The sequence below is a fragment of the Chiroxiphia lanceolata genome, chromosome 12 (assembly GCF_009829145.1).
Source record: "Chiroxiphia lanceolata isolate bChiLan1 chromosome 12, bChiLan1.pri, whole genome shotgun sequence".
Taxonomy (NCBI): Eukaryota; Metazoa; Chordata; class Aves; order Passeriformes; family Pipridae; genus Chiroxiphia; species Chiroxiphia lanceolata.
Window position 1 is genome coordinate 8558706 of NC_045648.1, and position 16975 is coordinate 8575680.

Sequence of the window (16975 nt, forward strand, 5' to 3'; positions counted from 1 at the left end):
ATACATCATCAAACTGCTGGCATAGCTGGGAAACCTTTCACCTCTCTCCTGGGTGTTTCAGCCTGTACTGGCATCCCCTATTTAATTGTCTGTAGCTTCTTTAGGACATCTCTATCAAAGCAAAATCATGTCTGGTAGAATGAAGTTGTTCCATGAAGATGAACATCCCGCTGAAGTTCCATGTACTTCAGGCAATCCTGTGTCCTGCTGAACATTTGTGCACTCTTAAAAATCAAAACTATTCTGATCAACTTAAGGTGGACCAATAGCTTTTAATTCCTTCTCTGCAGTGGTCCTCAGAAAACAGGCTTCTGTTTTCAGCTACTGGCTCAGGATCACTCTTGACTCTTCAGCTGATTTCTGACCCTTGCTCAGAGTCAAGGATGCCCTTCTATGGGTAGTTAACACCTTAGTTCATTTCTCTGATTATACACTTCTCTCTTTGTCCTTATCCTACTTGACTTCAGCCAGGTTTTTTAATCTATCAGTCCTGAGATCCATAAATCAGAAAATTGAACACTATTTCTCCAATATTATGCCATCCATTCACAGTGGAACAACACGTACATTTAATTTTTAACTGCATCCTTCATTCTACTCAAGGAATAAGCCTGGCCATTTGGTTTATGATTTTTCTTCCTCAGAGATAGTTTGACTACTGGCTTTTTTTTTGTGCAAATGGCATAAAAAACTTTGTGTTGCCTATTTCCCAGTTGTTTTCCTCTTCTAAGCTGTAGCAGCTTCTGACTGTACCAAACACACTGATTCTGAATGCTCCAAGAAACCTACTTACTCCAGCATTACTGTAACTGAGTTTTCTCATTTTGGCACATCAAAAAAACTGACAAGCTTCATACACAACTTCAGCAAGATCACATCTGAACATTCTGCTGCCCCCCCATGACATCTGATGCCATAACATTTGTTCCACCATGTGTTGCTGGTCAATAACTCCTGGCAGGAGGTGATCGTCTTGTTCACTGTTTGCAATTCCTTTTTTATTCCCACTGCTGCCCTGCCAGCTGTTGTGCTGGTCACTCACAACTGCAGAAGAATCAGTTGCCCTTTTCCTAAGCACTGTGAATGTTCCACCCTAGTATTCTGCCTTTATATTTCTAATTATGAGGTGGAACTTAGCACAAAGAAAGCAGTCTGCGAGCAACCAAAGGGAATTTAGGGTTTAAAAAAAAAAAATCATATAAAAAAAGATTATCATGGAGAGGCTTGGAGGAATGTGATCATCACTCCCCACAGCTCCTTATGATTACTGCCAAGACCATGAAAGCGCTCCAAATAATGTTGTGGGGAATGCTGTGATACCCACATGCAATGCAGGTCATCTTCTGTTCATGCAACCTGGCATTTGGAAAACCTATTGCATCAGCTAAGACAGCCAAGAGTGAATAATCTCTACTGAAATAGCTGTAAAGCTATGTTAGCACTGCCACGTTGGTTGCGCCAGCATTTTCTGGTGTTGATCAAAGCACAGATATTCGAAATAAAAAAAAAAAATTAGATGCCTTTTTCCCATTAAGTGCTTTTGCCAGGTTTATGGATCTACCTACTCAGCTCACAACATGGATAACAGTGAGCTCCTAGGGAGGTTTCTACTTGGACTTTATCTTTGCTGAAATCTTTATGTATCCTCTTGCAATGCTCTGGAGTTCCTCTGCTCAAAAAAAGACCCAAAATTTTAAAATCTGTTCACAGTTCCCCAAGGAAATCGATGATCCTGATGTGTCCCTTCCAACTCAGTATAACTCAGTATATTCTGTGATTTTGTGAAATGGAAACATGTTTTACCCATCCTCAGCTTCTCTGGCTTCACAACTGCTCACTTTTCTTTCTTCTCCAAAACTCCCTGCAAACGCCATTCACCTCCTGGCAGCTCCTCCAGCCTTGGCCTGCTCCTCTCTGCTATCCACAGATAAAATTCCTCTTTTATTTGGCTTGTTTTATCTCCCTGGAATCCCGTCCTCCCTTCCTATCTGCTTCAAGCCGCCAAGTCAGTCATCATCCTTAAATCTCACCTTTAAACCTTCCTGCGTGATGTGGACTAGAGCCACCTGTGACAGGAGGGGAGACTGTATAATACATATATTTATATTTATATATATATATATTTAAGAGAGAGTGGGTGTGAAGTGGAAATGGTCTGTCTGAAAACAAGCTGTGGTAGATTGTCTCAGAGCCCCATGGGAAAAGAAAACAGAGACAAGCATGTGACATTATAGGTAGCAAGGGATTCCACAGCTGCCTTCCCACAGGGCACAAGAAGCGAGGGGGCTGCGGGTGAGCGACTAACCCCACTGAGCGCCCTGACCGCGCTCCGGCAGGAAACCTTTCCCCTCACGGATCCGAAGGGCAGAGGGAGCGGCAGCAGGCACACACACAGGGGTTTATTTACAGGGAAATGAATTTATTTGCGGCGGGAGGAGGGCGGATGACGCCGTGCCGAGGCACCGCTGCCCGCTCGCCCTCCCGCCGCCGCGTTCGCCTCAGATCACTCCCGAGGGCGGGGGGGGAGCGGGGGACGGGCCGCTGTCCCTTTAAACACCATCCCGTGGTTGACGTCGCCGCCGTCACCTTGCCATAATTACTAGCGGGGCCGTAGCGCCGCCCCCTTTCTGCCCGCGGCCTCCCTTGCCGGGCTCGTCCAATCAGCGCCCGCCCGCGTCACTCCGAGGGCAACGAAACACGGAGAAAGGGGAAAAAAAAGTTTGGTGCGGAGCGAGCGGGGCCGGGCGGGCGCGGCGGGCCCGGCAAAGGTGAGGGAGCGCGGCGGGGCCGGGCCGGGGCAGCGGCGGTGGCTGCGGCCCCGCACCGTGGCGGGGCAGGGTGTGGGGGGGGCTGCGGCCGCCTGCCGCCCCCGGGGAGCGGCGGAGGGACTGCGGGGAGAGTCCCCCCTGCGGACCCCCGAGCCCCGCAACCGGCGGGCGCGGGGCTTGCGGGGCGGCGGCGGCGGCGGGCGCGGGGCCCTCTGCGGGTCTTTTTTCTGCCTTTTTTGGTGGTTCCGTCGTCCGTCTCCCCACCCCCGACGGGCGGCTGCGTGCGCAGGAGCCATCCCGGGGCAGAGGTGTTTGTACTCGTGTCCTTGGGTGGAAGGGAGAGGCAGAGCCGGCCCGTCGCCAGCGCTGCGCCGGCCGGGCCCGGCCCCGCACGGACCGCGGGGGTTTGGGGGGCCGCGGGGACCGGGCTGGACCCGGCGGCGGTGCCCTGTCAGACCCGGGGCTCCCCCCGGCTGTCCGGGCCTCGCCGCCCCTCGGGTGAGCCAAGAGCAGCGGTTCTGGCCGGTGTGGGGACAGAGGTACCGGGGGTCAACATTCACCTGAGGTTGTGGCACCCCCCTGGTTAAGCCAAGGGTTAAAACTTAACACAGCCTGTCGTACTTTTGAGTTTTATCGTGTGAAAAGTTGTTTTTGTTGTTGTGCTGGTGTTCACCCAAGAGCTCTGCGAAATTTAACCCAAACTTAATTCCTAGGTAAAAAGCCTGGAGTGATAGATAAGGGATGCAAACATCCACTCGTGTTTCCAAGGGATGTTAGGACTGGGAAATCTTAAAAAATAAAAAGGGCAACTGTCTCTACTGTTAATAGCAGCAACAACAACGAAATACAGAAGCCTCCACCACATGTGCTGATGTAATGTGGAGGCATTCAGCAAAACCATGGTAGTTGCTTCAGCCCCTGCGTGGACTGACTTAAGTGCACCGTTGTGTCCTGGAGTCCATTCCCCGAGTGTTTGTCCAGACTTGTCCTATAATAGGTGTCATTGCGTAAGAGTTACAAGGAGCAAAGAGCGTGCCGAGTTTCTTTCACTCTTCTTAGGTTCTTTGCTTGCATCTTAACTGTGCCAAACTCTGTGTATACTGGAGAGAGAAGGGCACAGCTTGGTAAGCTGCCCTGTGAGCTTCAGGGGAAAAAAAAATAAAGAAGAAATTATGCTCTTCCTCCTACTACTTCCCAGCAAATGACTTTGTTTGTCTGATGTCATCTTAAAAAATTTCTTGTCACAGAGTGCTTGTCCTTATCTGAACTGTGGATGATGGTAGCTCAACAACTGAGGAAGTAAAGTCTCCTTCCTGTCTCTCTTCTAACTTTTATAGTTTTGCTTGATTTGTTTTTCCAGTGCCGAGGTACTTACACCTGTTGTTTATATTTATTATCACCTAACATAGAACAAGGGGACTGGCTCTCTTCTGATCAGTTATATATTTGTTCAGGCCAAAAGAAGTATGTTTGAGGAGGATTTTTCTTTTTTATGATACTACATAACAAAATATATGACATGTCAGTGGCCTAATTCCTTGGGTTTACTACTCTGCAGTTAGAGAAGACATTCTTCAGTACTGGAGAAACTGCCTCCTTTATGTATTTCATAGAATACCTCTTATAATATTTGTTTGTCTTAAAAACCTGTGAATCATATTAAATTTATTTTAATCTGTTATTATTTTACTTCCTGACTAATCTTGAATTTATGGCAAAAATGAACAGCAGTGTGTGTGACACTGCATATTTTTAAGAGTGTGATCTAAGAATGTAAGTTTGCATTTCAGCTTCTTGTTACTTCATGGTCTCAAGATGGCACATTGAAAACCTTACACAAATAGCTTGAAAGAGATAGTGGCAAGTTATCAGAGGGAGAGTAGCATTAACACAAACTACTGAAAAGTTGCTATGGTTACAGATAAAGGTAATCCCTGTTTCTGTGAAAGTGTGTCGTTTTGTAACAGCTATATTAATCGGTGTGATTTCTGAGAGAATTGGAAGTATACAAACTTCTGGCTCCATTTTCTTGGCAGCTAATCACTATGCAGCTTTTTCTATTTTTTTTTTCTTTTTTTAGTGCTGAATGGGCTATGACTTGCATTCAAGATACTTGATTTGAGCTACAAAGAGTATTATAGATTACATATAAATGTGCTTGGACTATGCTCAATTCAATGGAAACTGTAGTATGCTTATTTTTACTCCATCCAAGAGATACCTGATGTCAAGGAAATGTCTTTTAAAATGTCTAGATCCTTTTGCAAGGACTTTGACTAAGGCAAGTGTTGTGGCCATTCATCACCAGAGACCTTGGTGGTGCAGCTGTACAAGTTACAATTCCATGTCCTGATTAAAAAAAAACAAAACAAACAAAACCCAAACCCCACTAAACCGAAAAACTCCACCCAACCAACCAAATCACAGCCCCCCAAAAAACCCCAACCACCCATGAACAAACCCCCTCAAACTACACCAATGTGGCAACTGCTGAGGGATTGAGACCTGTTATGGATGTCCAGCTTTATAGGCCAGGGGAATACGAGGCAGGACAAATGATTCTGTTAAGGGTTTATTCCCTACATAGGAGGAGACAGTTGGGATTTAACATGAATGAGTAGCTAAGATTTGAGTGGTTTGAGGCAGCTGCTAAAACAGCCAAGGGAATGTGTTTGTCTGGTGTGTCTGTGCTGCTGCCCAGACAAGTCACCAGACCTCTCTGAAGACCCGGTGTTTACCACGTGCACCTCTTTGTTGTTTCCAGGTCTGAGTATTGCACAGCAGTGGTACATCTTGGATTGAAAACAGCAAGAGGAATCTCAAAGTTCAAGATTACTGAAATCTCATCAGTCTGGTATGTTCTCTTTAAACTCCTGGAATAGCAAGTTGGATTCTTTGTATGTGAGGGCCTCCTTAGTTACAGCTAAGGATTAAGTTTCCTGGTAGATTTCTAGGATCTTGGCTTTTCATCAGCAACTTAATTCTTAGGAAGTAATACACTACTAAGAACTATGATCTGTATATTGCTGGGGTTGTGTAGGAGATTGTTTTTGGTAGTGGTGTTTGTAGGACAATGAACTCCTGCTCCCAGAACCTTCAGTCAACATACTCTCTGAACTTGTTTTCGTCTTGCCTGTCCAGTTTGGAAATTCCAGGTACTTATGCAGACTTTTAAAACTAAAGTCAGGTTGGAAAGGGGCTATTGCTGACAAACTTTGCAGAAGCTGCACACTGATATATTGAAGAATGTGTAAGAATATGAAAAGGAATGTTGGTTTCTTCAGTCAGGGATTTTTTTTTTCCAGTCTTTATGCAGATGTTGCCCTTATGATGTTAATGTTGTATGGGTTTGATAAAAAATTAGTAATAATGTCTCGGAATAATTTATCAAATGCCAAAGTTCTGAAATTGCTATGCTAATGTGCTTTTAAAATTGATGTATTTCCAAAAATACCCAGCAAGTTTGAGAACTATTGTTTATAAACAGGATTGCAGCATCTGAGGGTGTGAAAGGAATGGGAAGCTAAATACTACTTTCAAATCTGTCTCTAATAAGAAAAGCAAAGTCAGAACTATAATAATAAGAAATAAAAAGTTCAGCACATTAGTGCTAATATAATTGACAACCAGAGGGTAAAGTCCTTTTCTCCAGTGCCAGTTTAGTATGTGCACCCAGCAGATCAGTTCCTTTGCTACTTATTAACGTGTACAGAACCAGGAGGTGTAATGTGTTCAAGACTGAAAAACAGGTGCAAACCACTGAAGAAAGCTCTCATGGTTCACACTGATCTGTTGGGAACTGGACAGCGAGTAACCATCTCTCATCTAATCCCTGAACAGCTATCACATGTAGCTTTTGATCACTACTATTCTTGTCTCTGTTTGAACTGATGACTTCAAGATGAAAGGCTCTGTTCTTGATCTCTTGAGCTGTCAAGTCCTCCAAACTTGCTGTCTTCTGTATATGTAAGATTACAGAACAAATGGCCCTTTAGCTGTTTCATGATTACAATAGTCAAATGAGAGTCAGGTGCTTTCTGTTACTGTCCTCAGTGGGAAGTTGGGTGGCACCAAACTGATTTTTTTTTTTTTTTAACACTGATGTCAAAGCTTCCCTGTTTAATGTTCTTGCAGCTGCAATCTGCTATTTCCAGGTTTTTTCTGCATTGCCACAGATATTGTAAGAGTAGCAAAGGCTTAACTTAAGCCTGGACGTTAAAGTGGTACCATTACATTTTCTCCAGAATGTATGTGTGTTTACAGGGAAAATAAGTGGCTTTTATGCAGAAACTGATGCTAAAAAATTAGGTTTTTTTAATGTCTAGTTTCACTAGGTCTCCTTCAGCGTGAGATAATAACTTGAATAGCAATTTTTTTATGCTCAGATTGCTAACATCTGGATACAGATTTCTAATCCAGTGAGCTAGGGAACCTAGCAGGATACCCCACTAAGCAGATGATGTGGGGATCTTCACTTTTATGAGGATGGCAAACTTGGGGCATTTGTGGTATTACTGACAGTTGTGTTGTGTGGGTGGGTTTGTTTTGGTTTCAAATGAGATGAGGTAAGCAAATCTGGGTGGTCAGTGCTGGATGGAGGAGAATGTGTTTTGCCATCCCCCTTGTGCTCTGGGTGAGCTGTGCTCTTGCTTATCAGAGGGTGGCCAAGCTTCTGCCAACCCAGAGACTCGGAGGCAGGTGGAAGGGGCTGATGAGCACCAGAGCTGGGCTGTGGGAGTTGGCCAGACTGAATGAAGGGGGGAGAGGTGGGGAGGAAAAGGGATGAAATGTCTCCCTCTTAGTGATAAGAGCTCCTGCTTGCCTGTGTAACAGAAGCATGAGCTGAAGTGTTGGATGTTTGATGATAAAAATTACTTTTTGTTGCTGTTGCCAGGTGGTGAAACTGCTGTGGTAGCTATAGAGCTGGAAAGTTTTGGGGTAGTGTGTTTTGGGTTTTCTTTTCCCCTCTCCTTTTGAAAGTACCCAAACAACACCACTGACTTTAGGGTTCTTGTGTCTTCTAACACTAGGCAGTTCGGTTGATATGATTTGTGACTTGTGCTGCTGTTTTTATGGGCCTGAAGTTAATGTGTTCTAAATTGAAACTTTCCAAGATTGGTTACTGTGATACCTAAGGGACACTTTACTAGTCTGTTTTGTTTGCGTGAACTGTGTTCTTGGTTTTGATTGCTTAGATAAGAGTTGGTCAAAAAAGTGTCACATAAGTGTGACCTCAGAGTTATCCTCAGGGGACCCGAGATTAACCTCCAGCAGTGCTGGCTCTGGCAGGGCACTGAATTCAGATGCAAGGGTTAAGGTCTAGTCCTTTCAGCTTGTATTTTAGGTACTGAGGGGGAAGTTATGTGAATATTGTTTTTTCTGTGCTTGCTTCATACATAGCAACTTACAGCTGTACCAATTGCTGCTTTTCAGTCCTGTTTGAATTTGTGGCATGGTAGGTTGTTCTAAAATAGGAGGTAACACAAAATGTGCTATTTCACAGGTTTAGAGAGTTAAATATCCTTCCCGAAGGTGTGTTTTATGCTCTTTTTGGTGTTTCACAGCTCAAGGGAGTACTTAGCTGTAAATATTTTCTTGATGTTATGTGGTATTTGCTAAACTGCCTTGGACTTTTTAATCTCTATTAGGGAAGTTAAAACATCTCCATTTTGTGGTATTGGCAGTGGGTGAAGTAAGGCAAAGCAGGCAGCTCCAGCACTGAGAGAGGAAAGGTGGCAATAGCCAGAAGAACAACCTAAGTGTGGTTATGCTTCCTCTAGCTTAATAGTTTTAGTTATTTTACACTAAACACATGAAAATGTTTTATGCAAGGCAGCCTTGCTGCCCAGATAAGTCTTGTGTAACGATGATGATACTTTGTGGGTGCAGGAGGGAACACTGTGTTGTGGCTCTTCCCTCGTGTAGCTTGTTTGGAATGGGGCAAGGTTTGTCTCAAACCAGGTGTCATATCTGCCCTTGTGAAATATTTATCAAGCCTTGTTTTGTGTTTACTTTTCTTTTCACTGTATAGATGGATAGCGAACCACATCAGTGTTTGCACTGAGGAAAAAGAAACACTTTTAATCTAAGGATTAAAAGGACAGGGTTTTGGCTAGTGCTGAGAGGAAGCTGTGCCGTGAGAAATGCTGTTGTCACAACGTGACCAGGATCTTGCAAATTCGTTCAGCCGAGTGAAGCCTGAATAAGCACAAAAAGTTTCTGGCAGGAGCCGTGGTACCTTGTGGGATGGAGACAGTCACTTCCTGCGGAGCTCCTGCTGACTCATGCTTTAAATGGGTGGAAGTCTTTGGAACCGGCGACCCGATGTATTTTTAGCCGGGGTTACTAATTTATATAGTGTGCTCGGCCTCCCAGGGCAACTCCAGTCACCCTTAAAGCGCGATGGGCTCCAAACACACATCTAATTTTATCCCCGAAGTGGAGCAAGCAGCAGTTGTGTAATTGCCGCGGGAGAAGAGAAGAGAAGGTGCTCTGCTGTCCCCCATCCCCGGTCCCCCTGGCGGGGGGGCTGCGTGCCGGGAGGGGTGGGCGCCCCGCGGGGTCTGCGTGTCCCGGGGGGGCCGTGGGCTGTCACGGCGGGAGCGGGACGCGGCCCCTTTAAGAGCGCGCGCCGGGGGTGCCCGAGCCCGCCCAGCCTAACCTGCTGGCGAGGAAAAGTTCTTTGCGTGACGGGCAGGCCGCTCCGCCAATCGGCGAGCGCGGCCCGGCCGGCGGGGCGGGCCCCCGCCCGCCTCGGCCAATGGGAACGCGGGGGCGGGGCCCCGCGGCCGGGGTAGGTTGCACCGAAGTGCAGCTCCAAGTGAAGTTAATCTGGGGTGAAGCGAGCAGAGAATTGTGCAGATCTTGGTGGTAGGAATTTTGCGGTTCTAATCGCGTCGTGTGGCGTCGTTCCGCCCGCCGGGGCAGCGGAGTTCATGTGCGTGGGGCTTTTCCTTCGTCGTTTCGCTCGCTAATGATGGCAGGATATTAACATTTATGCAGGGAAGCAGAACAAAAGGGCTCTTTAGACAGGAAATAAGGTGCTGAGAGAGGCTCAAACTTGACCGAGTTTCTTTTGTCATCTGTCGGCTTGCACCGAGTGTTCTGGCGTGGAAGAATCGAGTGGTTCCACATTATCTTATGGAGAAATGTTAATTCTAAAATAGCGAGGATAATGCTGCTGTTTTGGAGTTACACAATGTTACAGGAAGAGAGCTCGATTTTAACTCTAACTTCCCTGATTCTGATGAGATTGGAGGTAACTAATTATGACAGCTGCTGTGGGATTATTCAGTGATAGCATTTGCTCCAAGTCGTTTGTCTTAAATTGTCCTTTGTTGTATCACTGAAGGCTGCTGTGCTGTTGTCTGTGTGTTTGTTCTTGATGAGATGAATGTCTCACAGGTCTTTAGCGTTTAGAACAAAGATATGTAAAAACTATGTAAAACATGGCAATTTTTCTCTTTTTTAATACATTTTATGGGGTGTCTGGGTCTGTCAGGGCTCTGATTACAAACACAGGCAGAAAAATTAAATGTTACTGCTCTGTGTTGCAGCTACTACCCTTCCAGCCAAAAAAAAAAGGGGGGGGGAATTGTATTTTTTTTTCTTTTGGAAAAGGTCAGAATCTTCTTGGAAACCTGTATTGTCTAATGATAACAGGTGTTTCATTTGAGGGAAGATTATTTTCAGTTTGTGTACCATGTTTATCATATGTGGTATTTTTAGTGACACTGAGCATCTTAAAGGGCTTCAGGAACAGGAAAAGTATGATTTGCCGTGGGTGGCATGGGATAGGGTGAGAGGGGGGAGAGCAGGAAGTGGTGAGGCAGGAAGCAAGGGGGGTTCTAATGAGAATAGAGACTTTCTTTTAATTGCCATCCTTTCTGTATCTTTGACAAGTATGTTAGATGAGGCCTTATACAAAACAAGGCTTTCAGACTGGGAAATGTATTTTTTTACTTCCCTAAATATTTCCTGATTTTTGTAAAATTACTTGTTTGTCAATATGCAGCTGCTCCTGGAAATTGGAAAGAAATACTCATGCCCCTAATACTTGTTGAGTCTAAGGAGTTGATGGGTTGATGGGTTTTGTATGATTAGTCATGGTGATAGAAGAATGGATGTGAAAATTGAGCAACAGTCTTCCAAATGACCATGGAACACAATTGCTTAGAGCTCTATTGAATGTAAACAAGTGTTATTTTTAAAGTATACCTTATTCTTTCAAGTTTAGCATCTAGCCATTCTGTTTTCTCCCAAAATGCTGGGTATGGATTACTTTTACGTATGTCAGTGTCTTGGCACACTGGCATCTTGCCATGGTCCAGTGGCTTATAGGTCTGAATCACTAATTCACTCTTGTGATCTGTCTTTACCTCTTTATTACATTTTTAAATGTTCTGAATTGTATTTAAACCCTGGAAATACTATCTTAGAATAAGCAGTGACTATATATGGTCTTTTAGCTCAGAGGTGGGACAGATTTCCTGTATCAGGGGAGATATTTAAGACCAGAACACATAAGCATTTAAATACCTGGATTTTTATTCATTTTTTAACTTGAATGTGATGCTAGGCCTAGACAAGGTGACTAGATCAGGTGTATGAGGTTAGGGCAAGAAGAATAATGGAGCTTACTCGAATTTCTATAGACTTGTGATGTGTATATTGAAATTGCTGAAACAAAAGGAAGCCAACTAAAGTATTTGTGTACTGTTAAATATTAAATTTAGCCAAAAGCTGGTTTTGCTTAGAACAAGGAAAAAAAGCTACTTACATGAGGTAACTTGGTTCCTGTCACTCGATCACTGAGCAACCATTCTTCTTGGGTCCCCTCTGCCCCCCAACTTAGGAAAGTTGTATTATCTGGGACCAGTTTTCCTGATTTATTCAACACAGGAGTGAAATGTTCAACTCTCCAGCCACATGTATACAGTTCTAATGCAGGCTGTTTGTAGAAAGCAAATATGCCCTAAAGGATAAACACACCACTTAGCTGGCACAGCTGTACAACTTCTGTATTCAGGCTACAGCAAATGTTTCTTGCCTGCATTCAAAGCCGTTGCTGGCAGGACCTGTGTTGTCCCTGCACGACGATTGGTTGTTCCAGCATTTCTTGTTCATAAAAACCTTCTCCTGCACATGCTCCATCTGCAAATCTTAAACACTGTGAATGTGCTGTGTGCTGTGGGATTTATGTGTCTACTTCTTGTGCCAGGATGGAATATGCATCTCTGATGTGAATAAGAGATTCTTAAAAGTGACTGTAGCTCTGTATACAAAATGCAGGACCAAATTTTGTCTCCCCTGTTTATGAGGCAGAGGATGTCCGTGCCCTACAGGTCGCTGTCTGCTGGTGGCACTGCCCAGTGTTGTGAGGTGGGTGGCCCAGCATGAGCTGGGATGGTGACCCCGCTTTCTGGGCCTGTCCAGTGCTGCTTTGAGCAGGATTCATGTCTGCCATGGGCTCATCTCTGTAAAACATTCCTGAGCCTTAGGGAGGGCAGATGCCGACCCTGCAAACAGGGATGTGGGCTTGGGATCCCTCCCTGAGTGTTGGGTGCTCCCTGCCACTTTCCCAGCGGAGTGGGTTCTGTGAGGTCTGAAGGTAAAACCTGGCTCAAATTGTTCTAAATTAGTGGCTCGAGCCAACCCAACTGGCTCTTTCCCCTCCTCTTCCTCCCCCTGTTTCTCAAGCGGTTTAGTGATCATTTCTGCTAATTGCCCTGTCCCCAGGGCACAAGGGAGGGGGGAGAAGAATAATGACATCCTAGAGAGTGTCAGCGATATCCAAAAAAGGGCCACCTGCCCATGGTTTTAGACGTGGAGCTTGGCCTCTGAGTAGTTTTCTTGCAGTTTCTAGGAAAGGGGTGAGCTGAGGAGGTGTGATCAGCACAGCAGTGCTGTTGCAGGGCAGATTGGTGCTGCAGGACCAGCCCTCTCCCGCAGATACAAGGGCTCCTCGGGAGATAGTTGTCCCTCTGTGGTGTGCAGCTCACTCTGGGTGGGGCGGATCATCTGGCCAGTGATGTTTACAGTGTAATAAGGTTTGTGAAAACAAGCAGTTAATTACACATGACCTACAAACGAATAAAAATAGCTTGGATCTGGATTCCTGCTTTAAAAATCTATTTAACAGAGGCATGAAACATTCGGGATTTTTAAACCTGCTTGGGCTTTTTTACCTTTAGAAATATCAGGAACATTAAGTCCTTCCCTGTTCTTGTTGGATCTCTGATGTGTCATAAGCTTCTCAGCCCTTAATTGAAGGGGTGGGGTGATATATTTTTAACAGATCCCTCCTTCCAAGTGTGTTTATAGGGCTTTTGAGCTAAACAGAGATTAGCAAAAACAAAGCTTTGACAGTGCAAAAATAGTTTCTCCTCAATCAAGTTGTGTTTTTTTGCTCATTCTCCAGTTGTTGGCAAAAACTGAGTTTTTTTCATTTGAAAAGTAACTTTTTGGCTATTAAATTATGCATTAAGAGATAAACTGAGTTAAATCCTAACCTGATCCATCTTCTGCTCCATTTAGATCAACTTAAGACAGTCTTTTGAGTATTACTTAGACAAATGAACACACTCGTTTGAGTATTTCCTAAAAATAGCTCCTTTTTAAGCAGCAGTTTTATTAAATGCACAGTTCTTCCTTTGACTTAATGCTTCAGCAATCTCGCAGAAGCTCAGACTGTCTCCATGCTAAAGACCACCCCTGCTCAACCGTTCTGCCCTGCCAGGATATATTTGCATCACAGGACTAACCTTCAGGATATGGTATTTGTCAGTCTGAAACATAATAGTCCTGTATCTGAAGAACTAAACTATAAACAGTGTGGCTGCCTTGGCAGGCCCCGGCAACCACCCCAACAGTTTAACTAGCCCAGGGTTTAAGACAACACTGTGCCTGTGTGTCCTGTGATTCATGATGCTAATGCACCTTTATCTATGGGAAGGATTAGGGAAACAAATATAAACTTAATAATCAAATTGGAGTGGGAGCTTAGTAGCGGTATTTCTGAGGACAGAAGCGAGGCATTTTCAGTTCATTTAAGCATTTTGCATTGGATGTGGTTTTTAATCAGGGACTGAAGTTTTCACCGTTGGGTTGAACAAGCCAGCAGGCTGAGTGGTTTTCATGTGTGTGCCGTGGAATATAATTGGGCTGATGAAAGCAAAATATTGCATGGAGAAGGCAGGCATTTTCCACTTAGGTTCCAAATGGTAAGAGACAAGAGAGAATCACTGATTCTGCAGGCAAAAGTTTTAGAATTTGGTACCTAAATTGGACATATTAGTGCATTTTTATACAGAAGGCTATATCTAATTTAGATTGTCAAAAGATAAAATTTAAGGAGTTGTTGAACATGCTGGTCCTGAGGATGGGTTGGCAGAGGATAAAAAAATAAAAAAGGATAAAAATTGTTTCTCTACTACCCCATATATGAATTTAGCATATTTTTCTAAAATCATATGGAATCAAGGCCTTCATACAATGCGATGTTGTCATGTATCAGAATGTTTTCTGTGCAACAGAATGACCTTGCTTTGGTATCTGTATCATTATCAAGGTAGGGGCAAAAGAAGTGTTCGTAGATTGAAAGGTTTGTAGATTGTTCTTCCTGCCCAGCTCCTTTAGAATCCAGTAAGACACATTAGAGGTAGCTTTTGTTGCTGTTACAGGAGACTTTTCTAAGTGATTTCACCAGACTTCTCATGTTGGGATTATCCTATCCAAACGTCATGCTAGTATGACATACCATTGGATATTTCTGTTAAGTCCTTGAATAAAGTGATTTTGTAGGTATTAATTAGGAGTAGTTATCAAACAAATGTTGTCCAGGTGAAAAGTGACAAGAAAAGTAGTTATCTTAGTGGTTTATGATGTCAAAAACATTTGAGTGCTAGCTTGCAAAAAAAAAGAAACTGTGGCAACATGGAAGGACTTACTTGGAATGCTCTTTAGGGAAGAGGCTTTAGAATTGCTCAATAGGATTGTTTTGAATATCAGCATATTTTCATGGGGTTTGTTTAAAGTATCCTGGGAGAGGAGGAAAGCAGCATTAGTAACAATAGGCCAAGGTAAGTGTATTATTAGTTACATAACAAACAAATTGTCAGCTGAGTGTGACAAACCATGCAGGGGTTGATACTAGGAGTGCTGAGATCAAGGAGTGTTTGATTTGTTGTGGAGTGTCCTGGCAGCTGGGCTTGAATTTTTCACCTTCTTAGTAAGTCCAGTCAAACTTGGTGCTTTGATTGCAATTTGAAGCTCCTGTGCATAGCAGTGGAGTAATTGGCTTTAAATTTTTTTTCTTTTAATAAAACAACAAAAATATCTAATTTCACACTCTGGTCACTTGGTTGATTGTGTTGCCTTCCTGCATTTGCTTTTCTCTTACTTGGTGTCTGTCAAACTTTTGGCTGTTGTCTATGGTTTCTCTTTCTACAAGAATTAGCTTGCTTTTCTGCAAAGTCATAAAGTGACTGTGACCTATGGTCTTAAGTTTATACCTAGTCATTCTCTGTATAAATAAATCCCTGATTAGTTGCTACCTGCTTATCCTTCTGTCTTCAACGTCAGATTCCCCATTGCACAGTCGGAAATTGTCTGCTCTGAAGAACACCTGTGTCCTTGCTGCAGCTCTGACACCTTGATTTCTCAAACTGGCAAGGCCTGAGATGAAGAATTTATTGAAACCTCTTTGTATGGCCTGAGAGCTCTGTCTCACCCTGTGAACTTACACAGAGTGGCCCATACAGTGTAAAATGTGTATTGCAGTGTTGCTGCATTTCCTCAAGTAGCATCAAGTAAGTTGTTAAAATGGGAAAGTCTTCTCTTGAAACCCAGGGTTATGGGTTAAAATTAATGATTTTTTTTGTGTGTGTGTGTGTATGTGAAGGATACAAATATTCTTCAATGGTCGTGTGGGGATTTTTGTCTTCACAAAAGGGGTGTGAGACAGAAGGGATTTCTGGGAGGCAGTGTAGAGGCGTTGGGATTTTTTTTCAATAGTGAGGACAGGGTACTTGTGGAATTAGCTTTGCTGAAGTAATGGTGCCTGTGAATGCATCGTTAGCAAGCTAAAGAGTGTTGTTCTTCCTGATGTCCCTCTTGTTTATGACCTTATACCATAATAAAAGGGAATATATTATGCTCTTTTTCCATCCTTTCCTGATAGAAGCTCTGTTGGCCAGTGTTGGTGAATGGAAGGGAATTCTGACAGGCACCCTGATAGAAAGCCACACCTTGCTGACAACTGAGGTTCAGCATCCTTTGAGCAGATTTTTGTTCCCTGTTTATCCGTTCTAAAGTGTGATATTGGCTTTAATATGTCATAATTGGAGATCTGCCTTGCGTTTTTCTATGGTTGTCTACTTTTCCTTTATATCATGAATTTTCCTTTCTGTAGAAAGTGCTGTTACTTTGTTATGTGTCAGTCTATTCTCTGGCAGAATACAGTCACTATGGCAAGAGGATAAAAAGAGAAGTCAGATCTGCTTCAAGAGTTATTGTTCAAAATGTTTCTAAAAATGTAAATTTCTGTTTACGTGGCTTGAGGAAAAAGGGGAAATCCCATGCCACTACTTATCAACTTGGCCTTTTGGATACAAGTCCCTCCCTTGAAGCCATTTATGGCTTTATTTTTCTATGTAGAATTGTAGGAAAAAAAACTCTGTACAAAGGTAGCATCATAATAAATGGGGGGATTGGCATCCAGCCACGCTATTTTTAGGCAATTGTGCTCTTAACTTGCTGATCTAAGTGTTCTGGACAGTAAGTGGGGGAGACATTGTACTAGAAATGTGTGCTCACATAGCTGAATCTTGTCTGGAAACAGAATGAATAGCAGACTTCCAGGAGGGCAGTTTACGGAGCCGTAACTGGAATATTAGTAGGTAAAAAGGATGCCCTGGTGATTAAAGCACAATGTTTGCAATGCAGACTTTTACTCGAAAGCTGTCAGCTCTGGCTTTCTCCTCAGTTGAGAAACTGAAATATGTGCAGTCTGTTCTGTATGGGCTTAGGGAAGAAGTGTAAAAAACTATTTTCTGTTCCATGGTGGCAGTGGGGGAAGAAATGCCAGTTGCTCTCAATCAAATTGCTTCCAATATTTAAGCTTTTCTTAAACAGTGTAATGACCTCCCCATCTAAGCAAGTGGTGTAGTTTTGGAAACCTTCAGAAAGGAGTATGTCTCACAGCAAAT

The 16975-nt window shown here is 43.6% G+C and overlaps 1 protein-coding gene across 4 annotated transcripts in view; it reads left to right on the plus strand.

The window, feature by feature from the left end:
* Window positions 1-2584: 2584 nt before the first annotated feature.
* Window positions 2585-16975, plus strand: part of ZFAND6 (zinc finger AN1-type containing 6) — a 36551-nt gene continuing 22160 nt past the window's right edge. The window contains exons 1-2 of one of the 4 annotated variants that reach the window (XM_032699888.1): window positions 2585-2768; window positions 5533-5622. The gene's annotated coding sequence lies outside the window, so the exon portion shown is untranslated. Of the gene's footprint in view, window positions 2769-5532; window positions 5623-9544; window positions 9639-16975 lie in introns of those variants that run through there. The other 3 variants (XM_032699890.1, XM_032699889.1, XM_032699887.1) reach the window with 3 other exon arrangements.